This window comes from Malaclemys terrapin, chromosome 3 (assembly GCF_027887155.1).
Source record: "Malaclemys terrapin pileata isolate rMalTer1 chromosome 3, rMalTer1.hap1, whole genome shotgun sequence".
Classification (NCBI taxonomy): domain Eukaryota; kingdom Metazoa; phylum Chordata; order Testudines; family Emydidae; genus Malaclemys; species Malaclemys terrapin.
Window position 1 is genome coordinate 81,707,263 of NC_071507.1, and position 23,992 is coordinate 81,731,254.

General features: G+C 44.4%; 1 non-coding gene across 1 annotated transcript; it reads left to right on the forward strand.

Moving 5' to 3' along the window:
• Nucleotides 1-23,508: 23,508 nt before the first annotated feature.
• On the forward strand, nt 23,509-23,581 carry TRNAR-ACG (transfer RNA arginine (anticodon ACG)). The gene has a single exon. It is a non-coding gene; the product is annotated as a tRNA-Arg (tRNA).
• Nucleotides 23,582-23,992: the final 411 nt, after the last annotated feature.

The following is a 23,992-nucleotide window of genomic DNA, read 5'->3' on the forward strand; positions in this document are numbered from 1 at the left end:
GAAGACCTGAGTGGTCACTTTAGTTATTTACCATACAGCATTAGGATATCCTAGAGAAAATGTTTTGTCATGGTTTGTAGTGCCTTGTGGAACAAGATTATTCTGAGGTTGTTGGGATTTTTTAGATAGCTTAAATGTTTGCATCTTAGAGTATGTCTACACAGCACTGACAAACCCAAAGCACTGAGTCTCAGACTCAGACTTGCAGGTCTTGGGCTGTGGGGTTTAAAATAGCAGTGTAGATGTTCTTGCATGGGCTGAAGCCTGGGCTCCGAGACCCTCCCCGCTTGCCCAGTTTCAGAGCCCAGGCTCCTGCCTGAGCCTGAATGTCTATGCTGCTATTTTTAGCCCTACAGCCTGAGTCCCATGAACCCGAATCAATTGACCTGGGCTACGAGACTCGGCACCATGAGTTTTTCTTCACAGTGTAGACATACCCCTAAGGGAAAAAATTTCCAAACTCGGGTTAAGTATCTAAATCCATATTTAGACATATACAAGTGATCTGATTTTCAGAGGTGCAGAGCGCTCACAGCCCCCGTGAAATCAGGGCTAAAGGAACCATTAGTCTGATCCATTAGGCCAGTTCCTATGTTCACCATAGAATCCCTCTGAGCTATGTGTGCCAACCTCTGTGTGGAGGATGGAGAGGCTATGGCAATTCAGGTGTCAGTTTCATACCATCAACCAACAGAGAACGCCCTAGAAATGCTACAGCATCTTTTGCAAAACTGCACTTGGCTGCATTCAACTTTATGCCAGCTTGTTAGAGTTGGGTTGGCATCTGGTCCAGAATAGCATTATGCTAAGGAAGGGTCTTTGCAAAGATCAGAATGTCACCCAAATAGCAAAATGCACCCTGGATATTATCAAGGAGCTGAGACATCACCTTCTGAAATACCCCAGGAGCAGAAACTAACCCAAAGGGGAGTTGTTGATAGCAGTACCTCCCAAATGGCTAGCTGAAAGTCAGTAAAAACTGATAACTTTCAGCCACAGGTATTTGCCAATAACCGGATCGGTAATCCAACGCAAAGAAAATCTGGGATCTACTTACCTGGCATGTCACCTCTTTGAAGGTTGGCAACTGGAACTGTTAACGATTCACATATTTATTAAGTGCCCTAAAATCTGTGCACAGTCAAATGTCACCATTCTTGTGTATGATAAGTGGGTGGGGGGAGAGCTCTGATATGTAGGCCCTTCCACCACCCAAATGATACCAGTTCTGGTTAGATCTTATCCACTGATGCAGGAGGTACACAACAGGCAGGCAGTGCAAAGAGTTTGGTGTTTGCAGAGAGTACACATATTTCATGCGAAGACACCATCACCATTAAATAAATAATGGGGTCTCTGAATGATCTGTTGACATAACCACACCTGAGGTGTCTGGTGTGAATTCATGCATAATATCAAGCTGTAAGCACAAATTGTAGGACAATAAAGGAATAGCATTCGCAGTGACACCTTTTACAATGTCAAACTTTGTAGTCAAGGCTATGCCTTTGTAGAACAAAGAGCATACAGCTTCACCCACTGTCTGCAAAGCTGACAAATTCCAATCTTGTCTAATCACTGCAGCTGGGCAAATGTCCAGATTATGAACTAACCCAGAAGGGAGAACGTTACCCTCAGCACCTGTATCTACCATGCACTTCAGCAGTGTACCATTAATGTCTACGATACAGAATACCAGTTCCAGCACCTTGCCACATGAGAATATTGTACTAAAGGAAACATCAGGGTCTAAAGGTAGTCTCATGCGGCTCCACATTTAGAGGCTCAACATTCAGGCTTCTCATCATGGTGAACCAGGGTAATGTGACCCACTAATTTCAAGTGTCCTTCCTTCCCACAAGCTCGGTACCTTGCAGTTCTAGCCGGGCAGGCAGGGAAATTGGCCAAGTGACCCATATTACCACAGTGGAAAGAGTAAGGAGCTGGCAACTTTTACTGCTGAGGCTGTGGAGCAGGGGGATGCAGCATTGTATGACTCTCGGTGGTGGAAGCAGGAGCAGCAGCTGACCGTTTAAGTGTAGATACAAAGGTAGCAGCAATCTGAGACACAGAACCCCTTTCAGCCCGAGCCCTCTCCTCACTCTTAGCAACCGCGGCATCCAAAGTTAGAGTTCTAGCAACTTCAGCCAGTAACCGTTCGCCCAGGTGGTCATTGGCTACGCCAATCACAAAAATATCCCTGAGCACGATCATCATAACATCCCCAAATTCACAGTCCTGGGCCAACTGCTGAAAATGACATGCAAACTCATGGAAGGTTTTGTTGGGCTGCTGGCGAGCTTGAAAAAATGTTTTCCTCTTTGGCAGAAGAGAAACTCCAGTCCCAAAATACTTGATGAGGTGCTGCACAGCTCCGTCAAAGAAGGACTTGTACTACTGAAGTCCATCACAAATATCAATGCCATCACAGCCCAAGCAGTTCAGCAGCAAGGGTAACCTAGTAGCATCGAAGAGTTGCATGACCTGTACATATTTCTGAACATTCTGAATAAAATATCGTCAGTCAACAGCTGAAGGATATGCAGTCAGCATGGGGTACAGAATAGAAGCACTCATTGCTATAATGTTACACTCCGATGCACCCCAGAACAGCAATCCCAAAGCACAAGGAAATTGAAAGGCAGAAATGCAGGTAGGTGGTCAATCAAAATGTGTAATAACCATGAACCAGTGAAGTCATCAACAGACTGAACAAAATAGTCTAAAGGCAGGTATGTGGCAGCAGACCCCAAGTAACTACAAACACGCAACACTGTGTACACATACACACAGGAACTAGACCACTGAGTTCAGGGAGCAGGAACCAGGAACCAAACAGGAACGGGGAGCAGAAAGCAATAAGCAGGAAGGCAACACACATGCCAGTCATCACAGAAAGAAAGGTAGCCACATTTCTAAAACCTCTAACATGGTATCTTGTAACACTAGATAATTAACTTCCTCTTTGGGGGATTTTTATGTTTCTCATCATTTCTATACTTACATTTCGCAGAGATGGTCTCTCTCAGGGTAAACATGCTCACAAAAAACAAACAAAAGAACCCCTGGATAGTCAGGTTGGGTTAATTTGAACCAACTCACAAGCTCCAATTGCTTTCCAGGGAATACAATAACATTAGATTAACAAGTCAATATGTTCCTTTCATTCCATAAGGCTGGCTACTCTCAGCTACACAGGGGAACAGCTGAACAAAACCCGGATTGACAAGCTGCAACTAACTGTATTGTAGCTGTGCAATTTCTGAGAGGGTGCGAAGGGGTTAGAATGACATCCTCCTACACGTGTAATTATGTCGGTGTTAGTGGTGGCGAAGTTGGTGTGTTAGGGTGTTGTACACAAACTGTTTTGGATGCGGGTAGTTCACTTCCACACACAAATTTCCTCCTTTGTGCATAGAAAAGGGGGGAGTGGCAGGACAGATTAGCTGCCTCTCGCAGCCCCTGTGTGGAGCAGTTGTCATAGTGGTGTGCGGCTGCAGAGACCTCCAGGCCAGGAGGCAGAGCAGACATTGGCAAGCTGCGACTTACAGCAAGCTCTAGTTTTTGTATTATTTAATGCATGAATAAAAATAATATCATTGTTAAATACAACTGGGGAGGGGAAGGGAAGTAGAGAGTTGAGGCAGGGTCATGAAAATACTCCTCCTCCTAGCAATCAGAAATTAATCCATTAAAAAATGACTTCAACATGGGTCTGCCAGAGCAGTGCAAAATGGCCTGATAGTGTAAATGGGAACCAGGTTCTTAAATGTAATCAGTTTCTCCTGGGGATGGGGGAGCTGTCGAGTCAGCCCCATTATTTAACAGAGCCCCACTACGTTTTTCAGTGATGCTAGTTTTCAGTTCTGTTCTGTGTTCTCCCCATCTCTCCTCCCTACACCTCTTTTGTACTTCTCACTTTTATCTACTGCGATCAAGATGTACTTGAACTTCAGAAATAAAAACGGAAATTTGAACAGGAAGCACAAGCATTGGACATGTTCCTAATTATCACAGTTATGTTTGTTAAACATGTGTTTTAAAAATCAAAACAGTGCAGATTTCAAAGCACTGGGGGGACTCATTTCCAGCCCACACCAAGCTTTTCTTTTCTTTTCTTTTTAGGATGATTCATGTGTACCAGAGCCATCCCTAGTAAACGCTGAAAATGTTTGGTTAGTGGTCAAAGATTTCCTGATTGAAATCTGAACCTCTCCCCAAACACAAATCAACATTGATTGGTGTCACAGCACAAAAAAGTACCATGGACCAGATTGTCCCCCCAATGAAAACACCCCAAGAAAGGGTTCATGGAGCCCAGGAAACTACAGCCGGATCTCATGTTTCCTGCCAATTGTTTCAAGGGGAAGGAATTTGGAGAGGGATGGAAGAAGCAGGGTGCAATTTGCTGTGAGGGAATCCCCTGTCCCATGGCAGGATTACCCCTCAATGCAACTTCTCTGTACCCCCTCACATCAGGAGCGCCTCCCCAACAAGAACTATATATCCAGTGTGCCTTTCAAACAGGCAGATTTTCTGCAGGCATGAGGTGACTTATCAATGGCACAATGGCTCTTGAGAGCTTTTCAGTCAACAGTAACTGAAGCATGTTTCTCAGGGAGAGTATACCTCAGAAAATGGCTCCATTCTTGGTCCATCCACCAGGAAACCCATAGAGGTGCAATTTCTCAAAGCTTTTTCTCTCTTACCATTCCTCGCTGGTTCTGCTAAAACTTGAAATCACTGGTGGCCACCTTCTGTACAAGAGAGGGAAGATAGGGGGTCTTCTTGATATGGCTGTTTTAATAGCAACAAGCCCAGTTCACAGCTTACCAGCTGTTTCAGCTGTCTTAGAAAATACAACAGCAGCTGCTGTTCCAAGAGCTATTGCTTCAGAGGCTTATCACCTCCTGTCCCAATTGTTGCTCTGCTTGTGAGTCCTAGCTCCATGCCATCTAAGCTGGGACTGAAGTGGTACCCCACTTTACAAGTGAAGCCCACAAGCTTCCTCCCTCAGAAGATCTTCCATGGGATCCATGGAGTGGGGAAACAATGCTATGGATGTGGAGATTCCTCACAACCTTTTGTGCCCCCTAGTTAAATCTGTCTGGTCAGCATCCCTCTGTGTCTATAAGGGGAAAGGATAATGTGGGGCCAAGTCACTAGTAGAAGAGGTTTATTATGGTGTAGGTAAACATTTTTAGGATTCATTTATGTGTTATTTGGAAAAACATAATCCTTTACTGCAGGAGTGGGCAAACTTTTTGGCCAGAGGGCCACATTGGGGTTCTGTAACTGTATGGAGGATGGTGTAGTGTATTAAATTGCTCCCCGTAGGAATGTGCTACTTACTGTGTACTACTTGGATGCACGTATACACAGATCATGACATAAACTCAGGAGGTAGGTAGTTTCCCAAATTCTCCACTTTTTTTAACCTTATAAGGTCCACCCCTTGCAAAACTGGCATTTGCCATTGCAATTACATCATTGCTGTGTAAGTCACTAAGATCCATATTGTGGCAGGCTTTATGGGGAAGTGTGAGGGTGGGATGAGAGCTCAAATATCCCCTATCTTCCACATCTGTACAGGAGGCAGCTGTCATTAAGGACAAGGGGTGTTAACATGCTTGTGTTATCAGTGGGACAAGAAATCCAGAGGGCTCTGGAGCATGACAAAGCCATGCCCCCAACCCTTTCTGCACCTTTTTTATGGAAAGCAGTCAACCCAGATTGCAGCGTATGCTGCACCTCAAATTCAAGAGGTGCAAAAGATGTTCCCCTCCATGGCAGGAGACATTCTGTCTTCCTCTACGGCAGAACACCTCCAGCCACTGCCGTTCTTGCTGTCCACTTCACATCTCTCTAGTACTGCTGTGGCTATTCAGGCCAGGATAGTGGCTTAAGTTTAGGACTAATGGTAAACTCAATGTAATTGATATGTTATGATAGAGGTTTTGGGTAATGAAGGACTGCAGGGTCAACTCCTAATAGCCTGATTCAGTTGAATCAGACCCTGTTAACTTATTGATGTTTTTTCTTGAATCAATTTAGTGCATGTCAGTGATACAGGACTGAAGATCAAAGCTCTGTATTCATTTACAGAACAACAATAGCATGGTCAAGTGATGGTGCAAGCTTCTCCATACTGTACTTCCAGTATGTCTCATCTCAGCTAGACCGACGACTTCTAGATGGGAGAGGGTAATTCATTCTTCATACCCCTCCGGTGCTAAGGGTTGGTCTATACAGGGAAATTTACCGGCATAATTATACCAACACAATTATACCACGGCAGTTATAAGGGTATAACTCCCTGTGTGGATGCTCTGATTCTGGACTAAGAATGCCCTTTTCCAGTTTAGCTTATACCATTTCCAAAGCCCATAAGTGTCCTCATGGGGAATTATACCTCGATAACTACAGTTGTATAATTATACTGGTATAATTATGCTGGTAAATTTCCCTGTGTAGACCAGCCCTAACACTTCCAGTAAGAGAAAGTAGCCAACCTGTGCTAATTTCAGGGGTAGTTTTCATTGGGTCAATGTCTGTCTACTAGCAATGTCTGCCACCTCCTTTCCCATGTTTTGTTGATTTCTGATTGTAAAATTCAGTGGAGAAAAATAGTGAGGTTTTTGTAGAGAGTCTTTTAAGAAGCTATTTGCCATTACTGGATTCATGTGAGAAAATTCACGTACTTACAATTTACAAACAGGTACACAATGGACTCAGGGGACAGAGAAATAGTCATGCCTGGAAGTGGCTGTCCCTTCGCAAGTGTCTCTGTGTTTGCACATCTGCAAAGAGTATGAAGAGGTTGTTCAGTACTAATTGCTGTGCATATAGGGCAGATTGTGATCTCAGTTATTCTGGTGTAAATCCAGAGTAATACTATTGATTTAAGTATCAGAGGGGTAGCTGTGTTAGTCTGTATCCACAAAAACAATGAGGATGCATGGAGTGCATCTGAAGAAGCGGGTTTTTACTTGCGAAAGCTTATGCCCAAATAAATTTGTTAGTCTTTAAGGTGCCACCGGACTCCTTGTTACTATTGACTTTGGCACTTTGGCCTGGTCTACACTAGGGAAGGGGATTGATCTAAGATATGCAACTTCAGCTATGAGAATAGCGTAGCTGAAGTTGACGTAGCTTAGATCGAATTAAAATCACTTACTTCGCATCCTCGCAGCGCTGGATCGATGGCCGTGGCTCCCTCGTTGACTTAGCTTCCGCCTCTAGCACTGCTGGAGTTCAGCAGTCAACGGGAGAGTGATCGGGGATCTATTTATCGAGTCTACACTACACGTGATAAATCGATCCCCGATAGATCGATTGATACCCGCCAATCTGGCGGGTAGTGTAGATGTACCCTTAGGTACTATGATGATAGCTGCTGAAAGAAAGAAAGAAAGAAAGAAAGAAAGAAAGAAAGAAAGGAAAAGAATCTGGTCCAGAGTTAGTCAGGTCCTAAGTCTTCAGTATTATGGACCAGAACCTCACTTCGTATAAATCAACATAGCCCTTTAGCATATCTCACTGAAATCAATGAGGATCTTGCCCTGTGAGTGTGAGATATTAATTTATTATATCTCACTGTAAAGTGACGATGTGCAGATTCCAGTCTGGAATTTTCTGCATATCCCCCAAGATTGACATCCTACCCATTCCTTCCTGGATCACTTGCCAGCTCAAAAAGAAAGTTGAGCCTGCAACATGTCAGTCTGATCCTCACTTAAAGGGTAGACTCCAAAGGGAGACCAAAGATTTAAAAAGGAAAGGGTATTAACATGCCGGTGGGTTATATGATATGTAGCATAATTTCTGGGGTCTAGGGTTGATTTTCTTGGCTATGCATGTAAGCCTGACAAGTTTGCTGGGTTACTTGAAGTACAAATCTTTGGTTATTATAAATGATCTTTCCTTCTTTTCTAACTTTCTGGTGTTTTTGTTTTTTTATTTGATTTTTAGAGTTTAGTTTATGGCCCTGAAAACAATATATCCCATGTGTAACATATATTAGAGATTGTGAGTAGCAGTCTGCTCTAAAGTGATTCCGATCTCATTTACACCAGTATAAAATCTGGAGTAGCACTACAGAAGTTAATGGGGTTACGCCAGTTTATATTGGTATAAATTACAGTCTCTAGGATCTAGCCAATAATGTGAACTAGTGGATTTTTCTTATTTCTCTTTGTGGTTTGTAGTATTACCTTAATGTGCAAACTACATGCTTTCCAGAAAGAAACAGGGTTGTAGAGCGGGGCCTTATTTCTATTTGAAGTCACTGAATGTAATGAGGAATTAAATGTGAGTGCTAGATAGTGGCACTGGGAGTTTCAATTGTGTTTGTTTAACAACTTTGATAACATACCAAATATTTGCTGCAGAACACTCATCTGAAATCCTTACCAAAATATATCAGGTACACTCATAAAAATACTGCTACAACCTAGCACAGTAAGGAAACTGGAAGAATTACATGTTAAAATTAAGGGTTAGTATTTTGTATGCATGTTTCAAAATGGTCAGTGCAATGCTTTAAAAATTGCACTACTATTCTAGGCCCTCTTGGGCCCTTCTAGTTTAGGAAAATTAGATGAGTTTAGCAAATATGCTAGCTAATACGATTTAGACACTGATTAACACTTATGATGAAGAGAGTGGTGCTTAAAAACATGTTAGCTGGTCTAATCAACTTTAGCTATCATGGTTTTTAAACACCTCTGTCTTTGTCTATATTAGGTGCTAAGTAATGCTTATAAATGTTAATTAATATATTTTAGCTAACATGTTCACTAAACATACCTCTTTTCCCTAGTTTAGACGAGGTCCTGGGGGAAGGGAAATAAATCTTGTTACCCCAGTGATTCATATATATGTCTTGTGAGATGAATTCATGTCATGTACCCATTGTTCTCTACAGAAGCTTATGCATATAATTTCATATTAAAGAATTTTTTCCCATCATAGTCACCTCCCTCCCTCTCGCAAAAAGAAGAGACTGAAGTAAGATTAAATTTTTAGGTCACCAGATCCACTCCTTACTCAACCTACAGTAGCTTCAAAACTATGGAATGTTGTAAAAATGAAAACATGTAAAATGAGAAGACATCTAATGCCAGCCTTTTGGTGGAGACTAGAGTTAAGCTTAAGACAGCTGGTGCCAGAGCATTTGCTTGTTAATGTTCCTAGGCTCTGGAATGCCTTGCAAGTGGATATCAGGGCAGCAGAATCAATTAGTGGTCTTAAAAGTAACATTAAGACATTTTTGTTGACATGATCATTTTGGAGGAGCAAATTTTGTGAGTTGAAATGCTGGATGTTGGAAGTGCTGGATAATTAATGCAGGGTATAACATGAAATGTTAGGTGGAAAAAAATAAGAAAACACTCAGAATGATTCTTTGCTGTAGTGCTGTATTCTACCTATTGGGAACAGGAAGGGAAAATAAAGCCAATGGTTTAAAGGAGATACGCACCATTTCATATCTAAATTATCCTACCACGAAGGGTTACCTAGATATTTACTTTGGGCTAGACTGTGACTCTGGCTACATACCTGTGCAAGGGAGTAAGAATTCCCCTTATGTGACTACGTGGGCTACCCAGAGCTTAGGTCCAGGCATATAAGAGTAAGAGGGACTATTTCACTGTTTTTCTATTTCCCAGGAGTGGGGGATGGGCAGGGAATGGGTGACGTCTTGGCTCCATCCCCTTACTCGCTGGCCAAAGTAGCTGAGTCAGTACAGGGGGTGGTGGGGGGGTGTAGTAATTTACTATTGGTACAGGGCAGCAATAAATAATTACTACTCTGTGAGCAAGAAGGCAGCCAAGGAGGAATGGTAACCCAGAGGTATGTCTGTGGGTCACAGTTACTCCTTTGGCCACCCTTGGATTGGCACAGCTGATATACCATCTCTTGCTCAGGGCTGGGCTTAATGAGACAATCTAGTCTGTTATGATTTAACGGCCCACATTCTGACACCCTTACTGCAGTTTCTTAGCACCACACTCCTTGAATGCTCCCATTGACTTCAGTGGGGCTGTTTGTGGAGTAAGGTACTATTCTGCATGAGTTGTGTGAATAAAGCTGCAGAGTGTGGCCCAAAGTGATTTTAACACTGGTGAATGGTGCTATTTTGGAGGCCTAAGGCCTGCATTTAGCCACAAAAGAGGTATAGCATGCAGAGGGACAATGCTATTTTCTCCAGTGTGCTACCTGAACCCTGCCCCGTGAAGAGCATCTTGAGGAGAGAGAGAAGCAGCTCAGTCGCTCTCTTCGGCCTTCCTGCTGAGGCTGACAATGGTGCCAAGTGTGCTATGCTTTTTCATGATGTAGACACCTGTTCGCTTCACGCTGAGCTGGACCACCAAACAAATATCACACGACAGCCATCAGATGGTAACTTTTGGGTAACTACCAACCTGGGTTAAATATAAACCAGGGACCTAAAGAAACAAGACTCTCTCTCCCATTTCTAGTCCCCTTAGCCAGTAAGTACCTCCCCTAGCTCTTCTATGATACAGCAGGACTGAGAAGGTTAGTGGGAATACAAACCCACGTTACACAAAAGTATATTTTTGTCTTAATGCAGGCAGGAGTTAACCTTCAATTCCCTGCTTGCCAATCACTAGAGAATAGCACTACACTGCAATCCAGTGAAGACATAACTCATTGGAAGGATGTTCTTATAAGCAACAAAGGTGGATTAACTTTTCCTATTTGTTGGCCTCTGTCATATATGAGTTACATGGTGATAAAATGTTATATTGATAAAATAACAAGCTCAGACCTGTAATGCAATTGCAGATTGCAACCACTAAACCCAATTCTGCCACTTTAACCAGGAGTCGCACCTCACTCCATGAATAATGCCATTCTTTTCAATGGAGCTACTGGGAGAGTAAGGTACTACTCTGTGTGAGTAAAAGTGACAGAATCTGGCCATGCCCCATTAAAGGTAATGTTACAGTCCTCACCTCTCTCCTTCCCAGACAAGGATTAGCTTCTGACTTGAGCTCTATGTGCGAGGAGGGAATAAAGGGAAGGAAGTGTCAGGAGTAAGGCCCTTAGCTGTGCCTGCTCAGTACTTCTGATGCCCTAAGCAGCCAGCGAGGCTGCCTGATGGACTGCCCTGCCTGACTGGTTGAAGAAACCAGCAGGCCGGTTTTTAAACCTAGCAGCAGCAATAGCTTGCTGGCTGTTCAGTACACATGCCCATGGACTCTACCTCCCTGTGCTCATCTCTCCAAGCCCTGCTCCTGCTCTGTTCTTCCACTGCTCCGGCCCAGATTCTGCCCTGCTCCCAGCCTTGTTCCCATCCTGTTCCAGCCTTGCTCTTGCCTCAGAACCAGTCCTACTTCTGCCTTTCCTCACGCCTGGTAATCTGGTTCCAACCCTTGGCTCTGACTCCTGACTCTGACTCAACTTTGGACTCTGGCCCCTAGGTCTGACTCCCACTCCAGCCCCTAGGCTGACTCCTGCTCCAGCCACTAGGCCTGACTGCCTATGACCCGTCCCAGTCCACTGACAGTTTGAGCAGCCCAAAGTAAACAGAGGGGAACTAGGCTAACAAGGGGTCCAGATCAGTGGTTAGTATGGATTCCTCCCCAGCCAATATTCCCCTGCCAGAGATATGGGTCATTACACTGCAGATACAGGTCGCTCCCCTACAGGGACAGTAGACAACAGCCTAATGGAGTCAATTTGTACCTTGTCACCCAATGACCCCTTCGCTACTCAGATCTGCCAGACTCTGGAGAAACCTGATGCCTCCAGCTGTAGGTTCCAAGAGGGGTCCTCTACCATCAGAACCATATCTACATCCCAAAGAGGCAATCAAGGCTGAACTTTGGCCACCTCAAGACCTGGAGTCTAATCACAAGAAGTTTCTGGTGGTCAGGCTTGCATACCTCAGTCAAGAACTACATAAGATCCTGTGACTTATGTGCTTGGACCAAGTGTCCCTGCTCAAAACTGTTCAACCTTCTCCAGCCCATGCCCATTCCACCTCAACCATGTGCTACCATTTCTGTTGACTTTACTGTGGAGCTGCCGCCTTCCCAGGGATATACAACAATCCCAGTTGTGGCTGACTTCTTAACCATGGCACACTTCGCCGTACCATCCCTACTGCTCAGGAAATAGCTTGTCTCTTCTTGGAAAACATTTTTCAGCTCCAAGGATTGCCATCAGGCATCATGTCGGACCATGGTCTCAGTTCATTTCCCGGTTCTGGTAGGCATTTGTAAAATTTCTGAAGATTGAGCCTCTCCTCTCAACTGCCTATCATCCGCACACTAACGGACAGGCGGAGCAGGTCAACTGGATTCTTGAACAATATTTGCACTGCTTCTTGAACTATTACCAGACAATTGGTTGTCTCTGCTCCCATGTGCTGCATTTGCTTACAATAATGCCACACCAGGAACTCAAAGAGCACTTACAAGCAGCCAAGGAAGTATATAAACATCATTCTGACTGGGACCACCAGGCTGCCCTCGACCTTGCCATAGGAGACAAAGTCTGGCTGTCCACCCATAATCTGAAATCTACTCACCCCTCAGCCATACTGGACCACCAAGCCCTTTCAAGACTGAGAAATGGATCAACCTAGTAACCTTGTAATTACCCAAGTCCATGAAGATCCACCCCATATTTTGGTTCCAACCTTCAGCTCTGTCTCCTGACTCAGACTCTTCCTCAACTCTTGGCTCTGGCATTTGGATTCTGACTATTAGGCATGATTCCCACTCCAACCACTGGGCCTGACTGCCTACGACCCAATCTGCTGTCAGGAAGAATCCTGTTTATGGTAATGTGGAGGCCACCCTGTCCTTGGATCTGGGTGCACAGGAGTAAGTGGGCATTGTACATGGACTGCTCCCCATCCTGGACAAGGTATGTGGGCATCATCCCTTGGGTTCATCCACTAGGCACCAGCCAGTGCAACTAAGCAGGTACAGAGGTTCTGTTGATCTAGATTAGCATCAGATTACTACTTTCCTGGAGCAAAAGGGATGCAGAGAGGGAATTGTGCCTCTTAGACACTTTCCCTGTGCGTCTTCTGGGGTGGCATTGCTACATACATAGAGCTTGTGGCAACACCACATTCTAGTCCTTAATTAAGAAATAGTAGACACTAGTAATTAGTAGCCCTGTCAGTTCAAGACCAGATACCATTGGGCTTGGGCCCATATTGTGTCAAATGCTGTCACTTCAGAACTGCACAGAGGTTGGGGGGCAGGAGTGTGGGAAGACTGGTGATACTGTACCATGCTATTCCTTCAAAGAGGCATAAACTAAGACTTTTCCTCTGGGGGCGGGGTGCCCAGGTGAAAGGTACTGCTTAACAGATAACACTGCACTTTCATTTGTGTCAGCAGTCACTGCACTTCCATCATGATTCAGTGCTGTATAAAATACCTTTGTGATACCCTGAGTATCATCATTACAATATAAAACCAAGTTCTGTTTCAGTGCATTTTTAAATTCCCATTGCTCTTGTTCATCTTTATCTTTCTGATGTCCCAGATGTGCTTTGCTTTTACACAGTGTTACTGATGCAGAGTATTGATAAGCTATGTAGGGCAAAATTCATCCTTGGTGCAATTCAGTTAAAGCCAGTGGGAGTAAATGAGGGATGAACATCACCCATGTTGTCCAACCTCGACAAGTCATTTTTATTGAATTAGTCCATATACTGAACCCACCATCCACACTTGTTGAGCCATAAGTTATGGGCTTGATGCAGGAATCACTGGGTGAAATTCCGTGGCCTGCGTTATTCAGGAGATGATCGTAACTGTTTCTTCTGGCCTTAAAACCTATGCATCTCTGAATTTTGGGACCTGAATCTGATCTTACTTGCACTGGCAGTACACTTGTGTCTTATACTATTTACTTCTGATTTATATGAGCGTAACAGAGATCAGAATCAGGTCCTTGCACTTTCTGTGACATCAGGCAGCTCAGGATACATGATTTCCTGTGAGGGTATTTTGTGACACCAGTAAGTGCCAGTGGGTAAACGATATTTGTTATTATATTGAACCCAGTCTGGCCCTGTAGTGCCAGCTAACACTATGTAAAACTAATCAATTGCATGGAAATGAATTTCACAATTTAAAAAAAGTCCCATATTGAGCTGATCTTTGTACAACCATGCCGGTCCAGAGGTTTCCATCTCCATTGCTTGTGTTGTTTTCATCACTTCTGGGCCAGATTCTGAGACCCTTACTCATGCTGAGTACATGCATAAGGGTGTCAGAATTTGGTCCCCTGGGCTACACTGTTACTTGGATTATACATCTGTCTAGGGAGCACGAATCCCCACTTCCTAACGCTCCTACATGTGCCACCTGTACCTTGGTGTGGTCAGATGTTTGGCTGCGTGTGTGTGTGTTCTCCCTGTGTGCTGTCCCAGCTCTGTGCAGACAGCTGGCACAGCAGACCTCAAGTGAACTGCCCAATGACCACAAGATCCGTTAAGGTACGAAGGTGTCAGGCCAGGTTTATTGTTGACAAAGCATGGTAATAGCATCTGGAAGACTCTATGAGGACACTAAGACATGTATGCCTGTGACAATGGATGCAGCTCAGTGAATGGCGGGACTTTCCATTCCCCCCTTGGCTGGACAAAGATACTCCCTCTAAGATACATCTTTATACCGATACAGACAAGTTATGGACTGCCTCTGACATAGTTAATTACTGCCCCCGGTGTGGCTAGTTATCACCTTGTACATGTTGGTTTGATTAAAACATCTCTATTACATACTGACATCCTGACCTTATCTATTAGGAGGGGTCAGTGTGTTCCTGTTATCCTTGGGGAATGTTTTTGTACCATCCTTGATATTGAGATGTTCTGGTACCACTTAATATCAGGATGCATTTGTGTGAGTACTCTGCGCGTAGCACTTCTTAGGGATGTGTATTTCTGCAATATCAGCCCCGTTCTTGTCAGATTCTGTGAGCAGCTCCTGCCTCATACCAGGCCTCTGATACAAGGGCTTATGTCTCAGGCTCTCTTCCTACTACATTTGGCTCTGAAGGAATAAATGGAGCTGCTTATTTGCTAGCACCTTCCCCAGAGCCGGTGATTGGAGAGAGGCGGGGAATGGGCAGAGCCTTGGTTCTACCTCCCCCCAGTCAGTGGCTAGAGCAGAGGTACCAATTTACTGCTGGTCTAGGCCAGAAGTAAATGATACATGACTTCAGTCAATTTCAGGTTATGATTCTCTTACACTAATGTTTAGATTACAGCTGCTTCGATGACAGACTTACATTTAAAGACTTTTCACTATTTCCATAGAAACTCTTATTTTAAAGAAATCATGAAAAGCTACTGCAATTAAGTTTAGCAAGGGGGAAGCAGAGAGAGAACTGTGGTTCACAGAGCCACCGGTCCTTCCGTGGGGTGCTCCTGGGGTGACACAGCTATATGCCACCCTGTAGTGTGGGCTGCGTACTGTGGGACTTCTGGACTAGATCCTGACACTCGGGCTGTGTAGTACCTCATTCTATGAGTAGTTCCATTGATCTCAAATGGTGTATTCACAGAAGTAAGATACTAGGCAGTGTGAGGAACTGTACAAGAATCTAGTCCAAATTGTCTCACTTAACTCTTCCAATCTATAAACCCTAACCAACCACATAGAAGCAGGGGCCCTAGGAGAAGCATTTCAGCCCTACACATAGGGCCCATCATTCTCCAAGGACAAGGTAAACCACACAGTCGTGCCCACTTCACAAGACATCCTTCCCAAGCGGGAATTAGCTTTGTCCTGGTCCATTTGCTTTGATTTGTCAAAATCTATTTTTAATGAGACAAACCAACAGTCATGTCTTCAAATCAGAGATATAGATGTTGATTTTTCTTTCATTTCTTTCCAATTAATGCATTTTGTTTTTCTTTCTCCCCCCCCCCCCCCCGGACCCTCCTCTTTTTCTTCCAATGCTGGTTGACATTTACCAGAACCCAGTGTGATTTAGTGACCTTGGGCATTCTGTGCACTTTAATTTGTCAATTTGGGAAATTAATTTGTGGAAGAATGAGTTGAAGTCAGAGGTCAGGCAGTTGGAGTGCAGACCTCCTGACAGGTTGACTATCCATGGGGGGCTAATGAGAACACACCACCAAGTGAACGGAACAAAAGCAGACAGATTACACTGCTCCGTTTGTTGACTGGAATCAATAACATCAGGCAGTTGTGCCCATATTTCTACTATGGTTTCACCTCATGCTGCTAAGGCAGCCATTCAGAAATAGCCAGAATGTCCTTCTGGAGAGAATATAATCGTTGATGTTTAGGCTGTTTTGTACCCTAAATAGAGAGCTTTTAAAACTTCTTGGTGCAATCCTGATTGGGGAATCCTTACATAAGTTGTTAGATGTGTGTGCTGCAGCAATTAAAGGGTTAATTGCATCACAGCTTATGGGCTAAACTGCAGTCCAGGTGAGTGGCTGTGTTCTGACTGGCTGGCCGTATCTGGGATTAGTAAAAGATGATACATTTATGGCAACTAATATTCCAGCCTGCACCCGAATTCAGTCAAATCGGCTAGATTTAGTGCTATGTAGCAGAGCAGTCTTTGAGCAGATAATGAGAAGCGTATTGGCTACTGTTTGGATCACTCACACTGTGAAATCTCTTCTACATTTGGTAAAAAGGGCGTATGTTTGTTAAGGAAATTCACATGGGTGCTTGCGATTCATCAGCACTCAACATCAGCAGAGCTCTGCTGGTGAGCCAAGCATTCTCTTTAGTCTGTTGGAGATTCCATCTGCCGTCCTTGGGCACACTGCAGTCCTTCACTCCTGCTTCATGCAGGAGAGCTCTTTCTGCACTGAAGCATAGTGGTAAGGTAGCTGAAGAGGATCATGTGAGTCCTGTAGAGTAATATCTTGAACTGCCAGCACTTCCCCCCGTCCTGCCTTCAAACCATCACATATTTTAGCCCTTCTAAGCTTTGGGGTACAGCCATGTTATATCCATGGCAAGGCTATGTCAACGAGTCATCTGTGAAGGTGACTTAGACCTGGTCTACACTTAAGATTTAGGTCAACATAAGCTTCACCTCAAGTGCTGTAGCTGTTCCAAACTAACCCCCAGTGTAGACACAGCTAGGTCGATGGATGAATGCGTCCATTGACCTAGCTACTGTCGCTTGTGGAGGTGTTCCTATGCTGGTGGAAAAAACCCTTCCATTGCTGTAGGCTGCGTCTGCACTACGGGGTGATGCCAGAATAGCTACGGTGCCAAAGTTATGCAACTCTAGTCCCTATAGTGTAGACACGGCCTGAATGAAGAACTCCTAACTATATACTTCATGACAGAGTATATGAACTTGGCAGACCGCAGTAGCTTGGCATGACATGGCTGCCATTTGTGAACATCTGAGTTTGGATCTTAAAATTAATTCTTTGCTTGCAGGACTAGCATGGGCAGGAAGGGCTGTGGATCCAGCATGAACAGCCCAAAGGGAAAAAAATTTCCTGTAATGAATCAAGTAATAACTTCTGGCTACATGAGCGAGAGGCAGTGGCAGGCTTCAGAGGGAGTTCCTCTGGAGTGCCTTGCCATAAGATCGTTTGCTGAGATGTGGGGCCCTTGTTTGGTGATGTGGGGAACAGGGCACAGCAGCAGGAAAATGGTCGAAAATAAAGGATCTTAAAGGAAGCATCCTCCCCCAAAGTAATATTTCAGCTCAATGAAGTGGTGTATTTGGCCAGTGGTACCGCCACAGTTCAGGCTGAGTTGAGATTTGTACTTTGGGAAGGAGGACTAAACTTCCCGTGTTTCAGAGTTTAATTAGTGAATTTAGTTTCCAAATCTGGTACAACTGTTCTTCAGGGGACAAATGGATTTTCTAGGTCATTTGTTGGATGAAATACTTTCTTACTTTTCCAGAATAAACATTTGCAAATGATCACTTTTTGAATTCAGCATGTGTCTCACCATTTATGGTGCCTCGACCTTAATAAAGGAATTGCACAGACTCTTTACACTTTCATATATAATTGAATCTCAGTGTAATCTCACGCATAAGCTACATCTGAATAAATTAGATTATAATTAAGATAAACTATCAATGATAGTTCTACCTAATTGTTATGATTATAGTCAGGGCCATGTCATTAGCTCAGGTAGCCCTTAAGAGTAATCATTAAGGTTGAAGATGCATCTTTGTGACATCTGAGATAACTCAACCAATCATTACCCTTCCTCTCCAGTTAATTTCCATGCTTCATCTCTATTGGTTGAAATGAGCCAGTGGTGTGAGGGAGACTATACACATGTCAAGCGTTCTCATCGGTGGTTTACTTGATCTGTACACAAGCCACCACAGCCTTTTCTTCTTGGCAGCAGAGTGCTGATGTTGCTGTACTATATTGCTTTGCAGTATAGACACTGCAAATATACACTATACTTTTATATACAAATATACAGTATAGACACTGCAGTATGACACAGCCCTGCTTAACTCATGTTCTGGGAGTCCACCAAAAGTATCCCACAATCCCATGGGCCAACATCCTTTGTCCTCTCTATTCCAAAAATCTCCAATCCACTCAACTAAAAATGGAAACCTCCTATCTCCCTCTTGGAGTACAACTCAGCAACTCAGTGAGCCAGCGTTAACCCTTCCTATGTCTTCTGACCACTGAGCTGCAAACGCACACCAGAGAGCATTCTGTGATTGCAATGGAGACCAAAGAGAACAAGCCTTTGGCAAAGTGTGCTACTTCATGGCCACAGGAGCACAGCCAAATTTTGGTGACTCTCTGGTGCAAGACCAGTAGACCTGTGGACTTTAGCAAAAGTACCCAGAATGACCATGTGTACCAGTAGATAGCTAAAAAGCTGGCAGTGCTGCAAATTTTCCAGACTGGTGACCTGTGGAGGGAGTGGAATAGGAGGCTTAAAAACAAGTACTGGAAGACCAGGGACCAGAACTGCATCTGGGGCTGACTTCATGCCCGTTTTATGGGGAGTTTGACCAGGTGCCAGGCACTGTACCCAGCACCGAGCCATCCATGATGCATGACGACCTGATCAGCTGGGATGGTGCCCTGCTGTCCCCTGAATCCAGAATGAGGAATGATGGGAGCCAGCAGCAGGCTCCACATGAGGAGCATGAAGTGACTGCTTCCAAAATCGGTCCCAGAGCAGGCTGTGGAACAGGATCAACAGCAAATGCCGGGTCCATACTCAGAGGAGTTGTTTGATGCCCTGCCCAAGGAACACTCTGCAGCCAAGCCTGCAAAAAAAATGAGAGGTGCCAGAAACCTCCTCTGAGCCCGGTAAGTTTCTGACTCCAGTGTAAAGTTTATTACTACAGTAATAGGAGGGGTTTCTGCTTTAAGAACCAGTGCAAAAGTTATGAGAAGCCCCGGCTTCCCACGTGCATCAGCTAATGGTGGATTGTATCCCAGCACTTTGGCATTCCCCTCTTCTCCACCATGTCACGTTCAAGATGGTGACCGAGAATTGCAAACAATAAAGAACAGCTTTAAAGAATATTTGTACTGAAAAGGCACAAATGTTTGCTAGAGTCATTCCTGTTTTCCTTAAAGTAATAATGGCTTTCAGTTTGCTGCTCTGTAATCACTCAACTGTCTATGGAGTGAACTTGGTGTGTGTATTTGGGAAAATTTCCAAATCTGGTCCATTTCAGTTAGAGATAGTCCATGCAGTCCAGAGGTGACAAAATCATTTGTCCCAAGTACAACTTGGGTGTCAGCTTTTGTCCAGAAATGTGCTGTGGGTGGGGAGTAGGAAGGCTCTGGAGTTGTGCATGTTTGCATGTAGCCATATCAAGGTAAATAAACCATGTGGATGCTAATGCAGCATCCTGTTAATTTCCTCGTAGATTCTGATCCAATCCCAGGTGCTGATAGCTGCGAACTTTTCCTGAAGCAGGAACTCCGGATAGGCAGTCACATTGCAGGGAAGGGTATATTTTCCAGGACCACTTCGGTAGCTGAGCAGCCCACTCCACTCATAGATGTGCCGTGCAGTCACTATCCGTTTGAATACTTCAGCTGCATACACTGGTGGTTTCCCGTGGCGTAACACCTCCCTTTGCCAATAGGGCACCAGAAGACCAGTTATGTCCTCCAAAATGTGAAAGGCCTGAAATGATAGAAAAAGCCTCTTGTAGCACGTGCCGCTCCCCCACCACTCCCAACCCAAGTAGTTACGCAATTTTTATAAAACAGAGAAAGCGTATAATTTAAAAATTTTCCATTGTCTCTGCACTCTATAGCTGCGATTAACTAGGCTGTGTCCAGGGAGCCTCTGTGGACTGAAGCATCCCTATAACAATATAGACTAAAGTGGGAGTAATAACTTTGTTTATGACAATGTCATTTGGTGGGAACCGTGTCCCAGCCTGCCCATGAATATAGACTCCCAATCGGCAAAAAACTCTGGTATCATGAACTTTTGCAGTGCAGCCCATGTTGGCATTCATAAATCTGCCTCTGTCGTCCACAAGGCCCTGCATAACAATGAAGTAGTACCCTCTGCAGTTTATGTACTCATGTGCTCCTTAAGGAGGGCAAACTATGAGTACGTAAATCCCATCAGTGGCTTCAGTGCAGTTTGGAAACCCCATTCTCTCAAAGCCAGCAGTCACTTCAGGAATATCTTTAATGCTGGCTACCTTGGGGTAAACCACGCACCTGATTGCCTCAGAAATCTGTGCCACCACTTTGCCTATGTTTGACTTTTCAACACCAAACTGGTTGGCAACGAATCTGTAGCAGTCTGGGGTTGCCAGCTCCCAGACAAATAGTTACAGCAACCTGCTTCTGGATAGGCAAGGGTGCCCTCATGTGTGTGTTTTTACGTTGGAGGGTCAAGGCAAGTTGCTCACAGAGCTCCAGAAATGTAGTTTTCTTCATGGGAAAGTTCTAGACCCACTGCTGGTCATCCTAGGTCTGAATGACAGTGTGATCCCATAGTCTGTTCTTGTGGCCCTGCACCAGAAGCACTGGTCTACGTTGGGGGTATCAATGTCTATGCTGAGTGTACTGAGCTGCATCAGCCAGTGCGAGTCTGCCATGCCAGGGTACTCTTCTTCCTCTGGTACCTCCTCTTTCTCTTCCTGCTCCAGCATAAATTACCTTAGGTGCTTACAGTGGGTCAGAAAATACAGCCAAAATGTCCATCAACTCCTTAAGGAAGCTCTGCCCATTTTCTGACACAAGTGTGAAAGTGCAAGCAAGTTCTTTAAAAGGCACCTCCTCCATGTTGTTGGCTCCAGTAGCTGGAAGTGCGCAGACCTAAATGACTCTCCAGCAGGCTGTGTTGGCAGGCAGTTAAAACTTTCTCTAACGTGCAGAGTGGGGAGTAAAGTTTTCCCACAATGCATCACGTTCAAAGGGCTAGAGTGGCCATATTTTAGGAGGGCAGTATGGTTGGTTTCACCTGGGTCTGTATGCTGCAGTGTGGGTGCCAAGGCCCCAGGTTCAAGCCCAGGTTAGAAAATTGTTAATATAGAGTTAAGAATTTGTGTAGACGCTCAAGCCCCAGGGTCTCTTACGCAGGTCAGCTGACTCAAGACCCACTAATCCTGGCTTTACATTGCAGTGTAGACGTACCTTAAGAATAGAAATTGGCTCCCTATATTCAGATCTGTTCACAATACAAGTTATATGTTTGTAACAGGTCAGCATTCAGTTTACTTCTGTACGCAACTTGGCTGGCCACAGTTAATGTGACTATGTCTTTGATGGTGCCTGTTTCTTACTAACATATGATTACTCTCCCTAAATAAACTCTTCTGTCCTCCTAAATGATTTTATACTATGTATCCTTCCACTTTCTTAGAAATGGATCCCATATTTCACTGGATCTGTCAGCCTGTCTCTTGTCCCTGTAAATTTGCCTTTTAGATACAACATTTGTGCCCATGAGCTCTTCCATTCCTTAAATAGATGCCCATCTAACTAACCTCTCAGTGTCTCGCAACAGGATTCAGATAAAGTTGCAAAGTCTAGCTATTTTTTCCCCTCTGCAGAACTGACAGCTCCTCTGTCTACACCCAGGGAGCAAACACTGGAATTACTGTGATCTCTTTCATTACCACTAGATTTACAAAATTGAATGCTTATCCCAAAATAAATAAATCAGTCCTAAGCCTTTGGAAACCCTGATAATGTGTATAGGACAGTTCCTTTATTTCCACATCCACTCCGGAAATCTGAAGCATCAGACAGACCCATTTTTAGAAATTGACACAAGATCAAGTAAGTTCTATGTATTATTTTAAAACAAATCAAGCATGCATTGCTGCCTCTGACCGTTTATTCCTTAGTACAGTAGTACCATATTTCTCCCGTCCCTTGTCTCGGAACAGCATGCTTTTGTCTCTTCTTTAGCTGAATAAAATTTGGTCCAGTTGTCACAACTTTAGTGAAATGTTGCTGCACCTGGGATCCTAGACATCTTGAGCATACTGCAGTTCAGTGGAACAGGGAGAACTCCCTCCTAGACATAAGACTCATCTAATACAGTGTCACAAATATAAACACTTCTGGCAAATGTTGCCTAAAGAATCTGTGTAATATATCTAGCAATATTTGGAAAGATTTTAATCCCCCAGCTTCATCTAGGTCACCCATGGAATGACCTAGATGAAGCATTGACAGGGGATGGATCATTTGATGATCACCTGTTTGGGTCATTCCCTCTGAAGCACCTGGCATTGGCCACTGTCAGGCCTGGTCTACTCTGTGGGGGGGAGAGGGGGCAAGCTAAGTCAGTCTAAGTTACGCAACTTCAGCTCCGAAAATAGTGTAGCTGAAGTCAACGTACTTAGAGCTACTTACCGTGGTGTTTTCACTGCGGTAGATTGACTGGTGACGCTCCTACACTTCTTGCTCCAGTGGAGTACTGGAGTCGATGGGAGAGCACTCTCAGCAGTTGATTTATTATGTCTTCACTAAACGCGATAAATCAACCCCCGCTGGATCTATCGCTCCAGAGATCTATGTAGACATGCCCTCAGAAGACAGGCTACTGGGCTAGATGGACCTTTGGGCTGACCCAGTATGGCCAGGCTTATGTTCTTATGTTATGCTGAACGAATGCTCGTCTCATCTCAGTGAGGCCAATGAAATGATTGGAAACATGAGTCTTCTTGGGCGGTGCTAACCCAGATAAGAGGTTCTGGATGAGGCATACATTTACACTTTCCAATGTCTCTGCATGCATCACTCACCTACACCCTTGGGTATTAAGAGAGCATAAGATGAGACATAGCCACAAAAAGGGGAATGCTCACTGCCATCTACTCCCTTGTATGGTCATGCAAAAAGCTAGGCAGAAAAGACATGGCTTAATGGAGTGGACACCAGTAACGTCAACAGAGACATGTATCATCTCGTTCCGACAACCTGATAATATAATATTAGATGCCATAAGGGTTTGAGGTTGACTGTGACCTTGCTAGAATGGGAGTGTAATGAAACAAAGCCCCACCCCCACCCAGGGGCCAGTGGCGCAACGGATAACGCGTCTGACTACGGATCAGGAGATTGCAGGTTCAACTCCTGCCTGGCTTGTGGCACGTGCCCCTGCTGCCCATCTGATGTGCTGGCCCTGCTTTTGCGCCTCCTCATGAAAAATAAATACTAGGGGGATATAAAAATAAAAACAAACAGTGTAAGTGGGTGCAGTGGATCAACTGGCTCAATAGCGAAGGAAGAGCTTTCCACTCAGCAAGCTGCCCTCTTCTAGGTTGGATTCTTGAGATTTTAGAGTACATTGATTGTAAGAAAATCAAAAGAATGGTTCTACATAATAGGTAGAAAGCAGACAGAAATTCCCAGCTTGGTGTATAGATCAGCCCTGTGCTAACTGCGTGCGGAGCAAACCTTTTTCAAGGCCTTCCTCCTTTCTAGAGAGTGATTATTATAGTTTCCTCTGAGAGTCCAACTAGCCATCAATCCTCTGCCCTGACTTGTTACTCCACC